The sequence below is a fragment of the Spermophilus citellus genome (genome assembly GCF_964194105.1).
Source record: "Spermophilus citellus genome assembly, chromosome: 13".
Taxonomy (NCBI): domain Eukaryota; kingdom Metazoa; phylum Chordata; class Mammalia; order Rodentia; family Sciuridae; genus Spermophilus; species Spermophilus citellus.
In genome coordinates, this window is record NC_138193.1 from 47,587,971 (window position 1) to 47,597,350 (window position 9,380).

General features: G+C 38.6%; 1 pseudogene across 1 annotated transcript; it reads left to right on the forward strand.

The window, feature by feature from the left end:
• The first annotated feature begins 2,028 nt into the window (after positions 1-2,028).
• On the forward strand, positions 2,029-4,142 carry LOC308632757 (regenerating islet-derived protein 3-beta-like; annotated as a pseudogene). The gene is made up of 5 exons: positions 2,029-2,104; positions 2,617-2,735; positions 2,918-3,054; positions 3,643-3,769; positions 4,075-4,142. The product of its transcript is annotated as a regenerating islet-derived protein 3-beta-like (transcript).
• Positions 4,143-9,380: the final 5,238 nt, after the last annotated feature.

Consider the following 9,380-nt stretch of genomic DNA (forward strand, 5'->3'; position numbering starts at 1 on the left):
AATTCCTTATCCTCCACTTAGGTTATTAACTGCTATCATTTTACAATATTTGCTTGTGCACGCTCTCTCTCTCTCTCTCCTTCTCCCTCCCTCCTTCCCTCTTTCTCTCTACACATACACATATTTTCTTGAATTTGAAATCTGCAAAGATAATGATAATTTTACTCTAAATCAAAATATAAATAATAAATATCTGAAGTGTAAGGAACTCTTTACTTAACTATATTACTATTACAAGAGAGAAAATTTTAAATTCTAGTATAACCAGATAACCAGTCCATATTTGTATTTTCCCAATTTTCCCCCAGATGACTCATTAAGTAAGACTCAGTTTACTTGCTAGATTTAGTTTTTATACTTTAGAATCTTTTAATGTTAAAAATCTTTTTTCTTCTGGAATATTGGGTGTTTCAATGTTGGAGACATATGCCATTCTGGATTTGTGATTGCTATTATGCACTTTTTCTTAAATGAATCTTTTAATCTAGTTATCTCCCCAATCATCTAAACTATCACATTGATATATTTTATTTTTTAAACTTTACAATTGTTCATAAAGTGTTCACTACAGTAATTGTTTTATGTTTACATACTTTCATGTCCATTTGTAAAAAAGAAGAAAAAATCCTGGCTTTTCGGAATTGAGTTCATAAATTATGAATTCATTGTACAACCTCATTACAACCCCCCCACTGCACATACTTGTGCACAATTTCTCTTATAACTATGATAGAGTGAAAATTTCAGCCTACCCTTTACCTAGATTGGCAAAAATGAACCTGAACCACAGTATATGATCACATAGTACAATTCTCTGAGATGCCCAAATTGATGACTCAGAAGTAAACCTAATTTAATTTTTCCCCTAAATATACATACATGAAGCTGGCTATCCTCTCAGTAAGAATACAATGGAACTGGCTTTTAATCTAACGCCAAATGACCATCTTGCAGGTGAGCTCACTTTTAGCCTAGGAATAGTGAGCACCCCACTGCAGTAGAGATCTGGATTTTTGTGTGAATAAGTTAAGATTTATAATTTTTTGCAATCCTGCTGTGACTTCTTTAAGTCTCTATTTTCTTCTGATCTGCATCACTTGATCATAGTACCACTTTTGCTTTGTGCTCCCTCGTTGTCTCTTATTCTACCACATTGTCATTACATATCAGGGAAGCTACATCTTTCAGAAGAAAGGGCAAGGTAGGTCCTTTCATCTGATTATTAGATAATTAGAATTTTAAACAAATTAACATGTTTAAGCGACAGACCATCACCATCTTAGCTCCACTTCCTTTTAAGTCCTTACCTATCTCTGCCACATTTAATTCTTATATTCACCTCCATTTTGACCCATGATTTATTTAATCTTACTACACAAGGTAAAAAGAAATGTATGTGCCTTTAGAAGTAAATGCTTAAGAGATATCTGAAGAAACTTCCTTGGATTTGTATCTTTAAAACTTTAATAAATTTTATGAGACAAGGAAGTTCAAGAGAAAAAAAATTAATTCACCTGTTAGTGGTAGAAATGCTGGCATGCTAACTGGAAAGAATCAGGATCTATAATAATTCCAAGCACTTGCCAGGAAAAGTCCCTGGTCATATCTAAACATTCTTGCTATTGTTATCAATGCCTCTCCTTCAGATCCTCTTATAAAATCCATCTTTCCTGAGTCTAAAAACAATCCCAGGTGACTAGGAGACAGGTAAGTAGGAATGCAAGAATGCAATATGGATGGCAAGGATTCTAGAAGCTCTGGGATTAAAAAAGCAGGCAGAGGAGATCACCTGTTCTCTCAGAAGATCTGAGACTCAGAAAAATCTACCCAGGGAGCTCTCAGAAATAATAGAGATTTTAGATTTCCCAATTCATTCCAGGCCTACAGAAGGGAATGAATATGACCAAGATCAATGTACCCAATACTGTACTTGACAAAAGAAAGACAAGAGGCAGTAAGGTCTCTGCGTGTCTTCTCTCTGGGCACATTTTCCTCAGTGAACTGATTGTCTCTTCACTAATAGACACCATGCTGTCAACTCTGCCCTTGCCCAGCATGTCCTGGATGCTGCTGTCCTGCCTCATGCTCCTGTCTCAGGTGCAAGATGAGATTCCTCTGCCTCTATCACTGTGCTATCTGTGAGTGTTCAGATCTAAGAAGAGAAAGAAGGCTCCTGGGTATCTCATCAGGTAAGGTGAGGTATATCCTCACTCAGGGAAACTGCCTGCTATCCTTACATCTTCCTGCCTTTCTTCAGACCACTGTGGTCTGTTATCAGTGGAAAGAGGTAGTTTCCCATTTTGTTAAACTTCTAAAGGAGGGAAACTGAAAGATCAGTAATGAACTACAGGGAAGGAGAAAGACTGGAGGACCCAAAGTGGGAGGCATCATGGGCTATTGAATATGGAGAAAGGGCATAATAAAAGGAGATTCTCCAATATATAGTTGGTCTATTTTGAGATTAAGAATTCCTCAAAGCATTAGTAAAGAGGAGATGTAATGGGGATCATTGTTTTCCTCTCAAAAGAAGACCTCATAACACTCCCTAAGTTGTCCTTCCCCAAAATCTCCACTCATAATTTGACCCTATCCCTCTCTGTATCTCCCTCTACCCAGGTGAAGACATCCAGAAGGAACAGCCCTCTCCACGCATCAGCTGTCCCAAGGGCTCCAAGGCCTATGCCTCCCACTGTTATGCCTTGTTTACCACACCAAAAACCTGGATAGATGCTGCTGTGAGTGCTGAGTGGAGGGGTTAGGTGTGAAAGGCCACGTGTGTCTCAGGGTTAGGATCTCCAGGATTCCTGGATGGGAATGAACATCCTTATTAATTCCCTTTGCCCCACCTACCTTGGCCCTGTCCTTCTCCAGTGAGGTCTCAGGCTCCCTCTTATTTTCTTGCTTCCCAACCATGCAGTTGGCCTGCCAGAAGTGGTCTGAAGGACACCTTGTGTCTGTGCTCAGTGAGGCTGAAGCACAGTTCCTGTCCTCCTTGGTTAAGAGATGTGTGAATAGCTACCAGTATGTGTGGATTGGGCTCCATGACCCACACTGGTGAGACTGGATGCTCTTTCTGTTCTGTCTCAAGCCGTTGTGGTTTCCAAAGCTCACTCTCCATATCTGCCCAGTAAGAACCTGAGGGGACATAGATCTCAAATTCCGGGTGGCATTTGGAATGAAGCTAAGTCCTGGTGGCCATCTGAAGACCTGAGTTCTGTGGAAGTCTCTGTCATAAGGTGAAGTTAATGTGCCTGTTGTCAACTTTTACACTATTTTCACAGGAAGCTTTGGAAATCAATTCTTTGATCTTTAGGTAGTCTGAGCATACTATTCCGAGGGAATAGGACTTGAAGATGAGATCCATATTTTCTCTTTTTAGAATAGATATTGTTTTTGAGTTTCAGAGTCCTATTCACAAATATATCACCAATTATGTCAAGCAAATTCATATTATTTTTGAGTGGTTCCAATGTTCTGGTGATAATTGTTTGGGATTTTCTTTAGGAATCTGGAATTCAGGGGGAGTGTCCCAACAGAGAGCTGTGGAGAAGGTCAAATTCCATGAACACGGGGAGGGAATCAGATATTCAGCTAGGGAATCATGTGAGCAGAACTCTTCACCTCCCATCCTGTGCTCTGTAGGGCCAAGAACCCAATGGTGCTGGGTGGGAGTGGAGCAGCACTGATGTGCTGAATTACGTAAACTGGGAGAGGAATCCTTCCACTGCTTCAGACCGTGGTTATTATGGGAGTGTATCACGAAACTCAGATAAGCATAGAGGAGTCACCTCTGCCAGGTCTTTCCCATCTCTCCCCAACCATTCTGGGGCCTGACCATCAGGGAATCCTTCTGAGAAGAAACTAAAGTTTGATTCATGCAAGCAGAAAAATAAAGTTGATTTGTCTTCTCCTATCTCCTTTGATCTCTCCTTTTTCTGAGTCTTCTTCCCTTGGAGTCAGACACTGGTGAAGATGAGAGAGAATCTAAAAGTCTGGGATAGAAACTGAGATGCCACTTCTCTGGGATCACAAAATCCACCTTTCTCAGTCACTTTATCTCTTCTTCCTCTCCAGCATTTCTGAAGTGGAGAGATTACAGCTGTGATAGAGAGTTACCTTATGTCTGCAAATTCAAGAACTAGGACACGCGGGAAACCAACAGGCGGAAATCGTGCATACTTCCATCATGAACACGAGTCCAAGGTGAAGACCCACCCAAGGAAGCATTCTCTGGACACCCCCAAACCTGATCACCTCATCCTGAGCTTCCCTCTTCTGTTGTCTTCCCACCCCCATTTCAAGCTCTTCTTTTTTTTTTTTTTTTTTTTTTTTGTAGCCTGAGGTCTTAGAGATAAATAAAAGTCTTAAATTATACGTGTATGCTTTTGTATCTAAAGACCCTTAAGATGGGGAAGAGAGTGCCTGGGAAAAAAGACTTTCCTTTTCTCAGTTCCATCCAAGCCCAAGGGAAAATGCCTAATCCTGCTCTGCTATACCTGCCCAGTGTGTTTATGGAATAGATGACAATGGCACTGCTCTTCCACGCACCCACTGCCCATGTCCCTCTCCATGGTGTGACACCAACAGCTTTAGGGAAGCCTGACATAGTTTATACAGTGCTTCTCAAATTATTTTCTGAGAATAAAAATTTTTGCTTAGATTGTGACTTTTGCAGATTACAGTAAGACATGAGAAACTTGGGTTTCCGGTTACAATGCTGACATAATGGGAATTGCATGTCAGTACTTCCTTCTTTTAACCACTCATGCAAAAATAATGTACACATTTTAAACCAACAACTTTTCTTTGGACTAATAGAGAATTGAAGTAGTAGAGCAAATCTGTTCCTTGATATGTGCACAGCACTTAAGTACATAGAGCCCTTTTTAATTTCTGCTTATCTGGACCAGAAATTTCTAGAGCTGTGAAGTGTTAGGAATATTTAAATGGTATTTTTTGTCCAGTTTTGTTGGTGTATCATTGTTGTACATAATGGTTGGATTTTTTGTTACATATTATTAAATACTAATTTTGAGAAATTACTGAATGTTGAGTGGGGATTGGCAATAAAGTGAGAAACTCCTGAAAGCATCCAAACTTAGGAAGGGTGTTTTAGGAAGGAACCCAAACTTGCATGGGTTTTTCTTCCAGGGACCTGCCAGTTTCTCACAATGAAGGATCAAGAGTAATCCCCTCATGACTTTGGCACAGGGAGAAGAAAAGAAACCGTTTGAAGTTGGACTAAAACATTTTCCATAGCAAAGATCTACTTCCAGGTAGAAAGACCATATTAAAGTCCTATACCCATGGGTGAAGTCCTATACAATGGGTAAGGTATTTACCCAATGCCAGCCACCTCTATACTTCTTGTCTTACATGAAGTAGTGAGAGATAGAAAAATACTTTTGAAGGTCATGGCTCTAGGACACAAACCCACACAAATACTGAGATTTAATCATAAGATTTTATGCTTCTCCTGATATAGAGACTGCTGCATAACAAGGATTCAATAGCAGATAACTAGAAAAGGTTTATGTTACAGAGTCTTCTATTTAAGAAGAATCTCTTAGGGAATCCCAAAGGCAAAAGATGAAACAAAAACAAGATCTCTGGAGAAAGCTTAACCTTCTGCTCCCACAGCTATGGCAAACAATAAACACAAACTAACATAAAGCTCACAATAAAGGCCTCTTTCTTCAGTTCCTCTCACACATTATGTCATGTGCAGCTGTCAAGAGAAACTATCAAAGTTGTTCAAAAGCAAGGAAAAACATAGTGGAAGGAATCAAGCAAGCACAGGAACTGGACTCAGATATAGCATAGACTGTAGAGTTATATATAATCTCAGGAATTAAAAATAAAAATAAGTATACTTGGGCTGGAGTTGTAGCTCAGTGGTAGAACACTTGCCTAGCATGTGTGAGGCACTGGGTTTAACCCTCAGCACTACATAAAAATAAATAAAGGTATTGTTGTCCATGTACAGCTAAAAATGTTTTTTAAAAACAAATATACTTAATGTAATAAGAGAATTGACAATTGGCAAGGAAATTTTGTAATGTATGCAGAGAGGTGTAAGCTCTATGAAATAATCAAAATGCAATGCCACACTAGCAAAGAATGGAGGAACTTTGGATTGGGCAGAGGGGAGTGAGGGGAAGGGGAGGGGGTGTGAGAGTGGGAAGGATAGTGGACTGAGATAGACATTATTACCCTACATACATTGTATGATTGCACGACCCATGTGACTCTACATCATGTACAGTTAGAGGAATGAGAATTTGTGCTCCATTTATGTACAATGTGTTAAAATGCAAGCTGCTGTCAGGTATAACTAATTAGAACAAATTTAAAACAAAACAAAACAAAAAATGCAATGCCACAAATTGAAAACACTCTAACAGGGAGGAAGAATATCTTTGGCTCATAAGTCAAATGGACATGGCCAGATGAAATATCAGTGAGCTTGGAAATTTGTTAATAGTGACTTATCAAGATTAAATGCAAAAAGAAAATGGAATGAAAAATCTCAGAATAGTCAAGAACTGTGAAATAATTATAAAAGGTAAAACTTATGAATAATAGGAATACTAGAAGGAAAAAAAGGAACAAAAATAATTTGAAAAGTGGGTAAGCATTTTCCAAAATTAAGGTCACACCAAACCCTAGATCCAGGAAGCTCAGGGATGCCAGGTAGGATGAATAGAAAAACCCCAATGTAGGCCTATTATTAAACCTGTAGATTACCAAAAACAAAACAAAAAAATCTTGAAAGAAACCAGAGATTTAGGGGACAGTTTACCTTTAGAAGAACAAGAATAATAATTAGACTTTTCATCAGAAAACATGAGAATGAATGGAAATGAAAAACTGAAAATGAAAAACTAAAATTTCATAGACCATAATGTTATTCTTCAAAAGTAAAGAAGAAACAAGTACTTTCTCTAATGAACAAAATAAAATCTAAGAAAACTCACTTCCAAAAACCTTGCATGCAAAAACTGTAAAAAGTTCTTACAGGTGAAGGGAATTGACAGAGATCTAATAACTCACATAGTTTCGAAGAAAAGTATTGAAAAGGCAAGAAAAATGAATAGTGAAGACTTTAATTTTCTCATTTTTAACAAATATAAAAGATAATATTAGTTTAAATAAAATAACAGCAACATTCTTTTGGGTACTCATAACACTTTACTAAGTAAAGTGAGGGTCAGTAATGTCTTAAGGGATGAGTGAGGAGTTTATACCTAATAATCTCATAAAAGTGTTTATTTTTGTTTTGCTTAAATCAGGATCTAACAATGTGAGTATCTCTCACATGTTAAGAGTTTTATATTGCTTTTATTCATCATACTTATTTTGTGGGGAAATGGAGATTCCTATCATAGGGTTTCTGACCTTCTGGACTTTGCTGATTATATCCATGTGTTGTAACATAAAAATATGTCTCCATCTCCTTTATTCCTTGGAGTTGGTGCTATATGCAAATTAGCAGCAGTCAAACTGTTCTAATTATAAGACACTTATATTCTTAAAAACTATGGACAGGCACAGTGGCATTTATCTATTATCTCAGCTACTTGGGAGGATGAGGCAGGAAGACTGGAGTTTCAAGACAAGCCTGGCCTGTCTCAAAATGAGAAATAAATTTACAAAAAGCACCTGAGATGTAACTCAGTGATGAAGCACCCCTGGGCTCAATCCCCAGTACAGAAAAATAAATAATTGAGGACCCCAAAATGTTTATTAATGTGTGTCACTATTATTTCAAATACTAAGCATTAAAACAGGGATTTCTTAAAAAATTACTAATTCATATTGAACATGTAGAAAATGTCAACAAGATATTCATGTTTGATACTAGAACTTCATCAGTCTGTTTTTCAAGAAAAAGGATGTTGCAGGAAAAGGTAAATTATAATTCATTGTTGCAATTGTTTTTATTTTTCTCAAGAGAACCACTGTATACAAATTACCCATTGAGTCATGCAGACAATTAAAACAAAAGAGTTAAGATTCATTTTATTTGCCATTATGTTTCATCAAATTCAAGGGCACATTTAAGTGAAAGTGTCTTTTTTTTTTTTTTTTTTTTTTTTGCTTCTTCCAAGTATATGGTTATAAGGACACAAGCTAATGTCTCTACCGTCATTTAACACTGAAGCATCAGGACATTTAACCAGTATTTCTTGAGCCCTGTCACTCAAAATATCAACACAGTAAAAGGAACAAATAACATTTTACTCTAATACTTAACATTGAAACTTCAACCCACTCTGAAAGGGCCTTGAAGACCCATGAGTATGTTATCAAAATCAGAGGATGAAACTGCCAGCCCACAATTACGGTGAACCAGGAGAGCTTCCCAGTCCTCATGCACAGAGGCAGCTGGAAAACAAGTCCATTCAGCTACTCTTCCTGAGAGCCTTGCTGGACATTCGACCTACAAGATTAACTCTAGATTCTAAGCCATTACTTCTTACCTGGGTTTAAATTCTTTCTTTGCCTTCAGCAACTTCATGCTCACCTATACTTCCAATTGTTAATCCTAACCCACCCAATTCATATTATTAACCTGTATTATATATTACTAGACAGGTATAAAGAAATGTGCATATATACCCACAGTAACTACTTCTTGCTGGTTGATCTAAATGTACTGCTGATATTCATTTTTCCTTCAACATCCAAGGCCATAACATTTGCAACACTGTATAACAGCACAATCTGTACCATAGGGTTGCATTCATTCTCTTGAGCTTCTCAGAATGGGATATCTGGGAGAGGGTGTGGAAAGTTCAAACTTCACCTGCCCTGGAGATAGAGCTGGCCTGCTAACTGGAAGCAGGCAACAGCTGTGCTGATTCCCAAGCTTTGCCAGGAAGATTCTCCTCCCCCTGATGGGAATCTCTTGAATCCATGCCATGAGCCCTGTCTGCACACACGTTTCGCCCCCTCCTTTCAATGCCCCTCCCTCAGATCCTCTTATAAAAGTCCAGCCTTCCCTGCCCTGACAAAGCATTCCAGTTTCCTGCAAGACAGGTAAGTGGGAGCTGAAAGGAGCTGAGGCTGAAAGAAACTGAGGCTGAGCCCTGCAGGGGTTTGACCTCACACATCACTAGAGGGTGGAGGGGGACTCAGTCCTCAGAGAACATAGGAGTTCAGAGACTAAGCAAAGGCTGGCCAGGGAGCTTTCAGGAAGACCAGAGAATACAGATTTCCCAGTTCATGCCAGGTCCATGGAAGGGCATGGATAGCACTCAGATCAACACATCTGTACAGGATTAGACCAAAGAAAGGCAAGACGCAGTGGGGTCTCTGCATGTCTTCTGCCTGAGCACATTTCCTACAGTGAGCTGGTTGTCTCCTCATTCACAGAC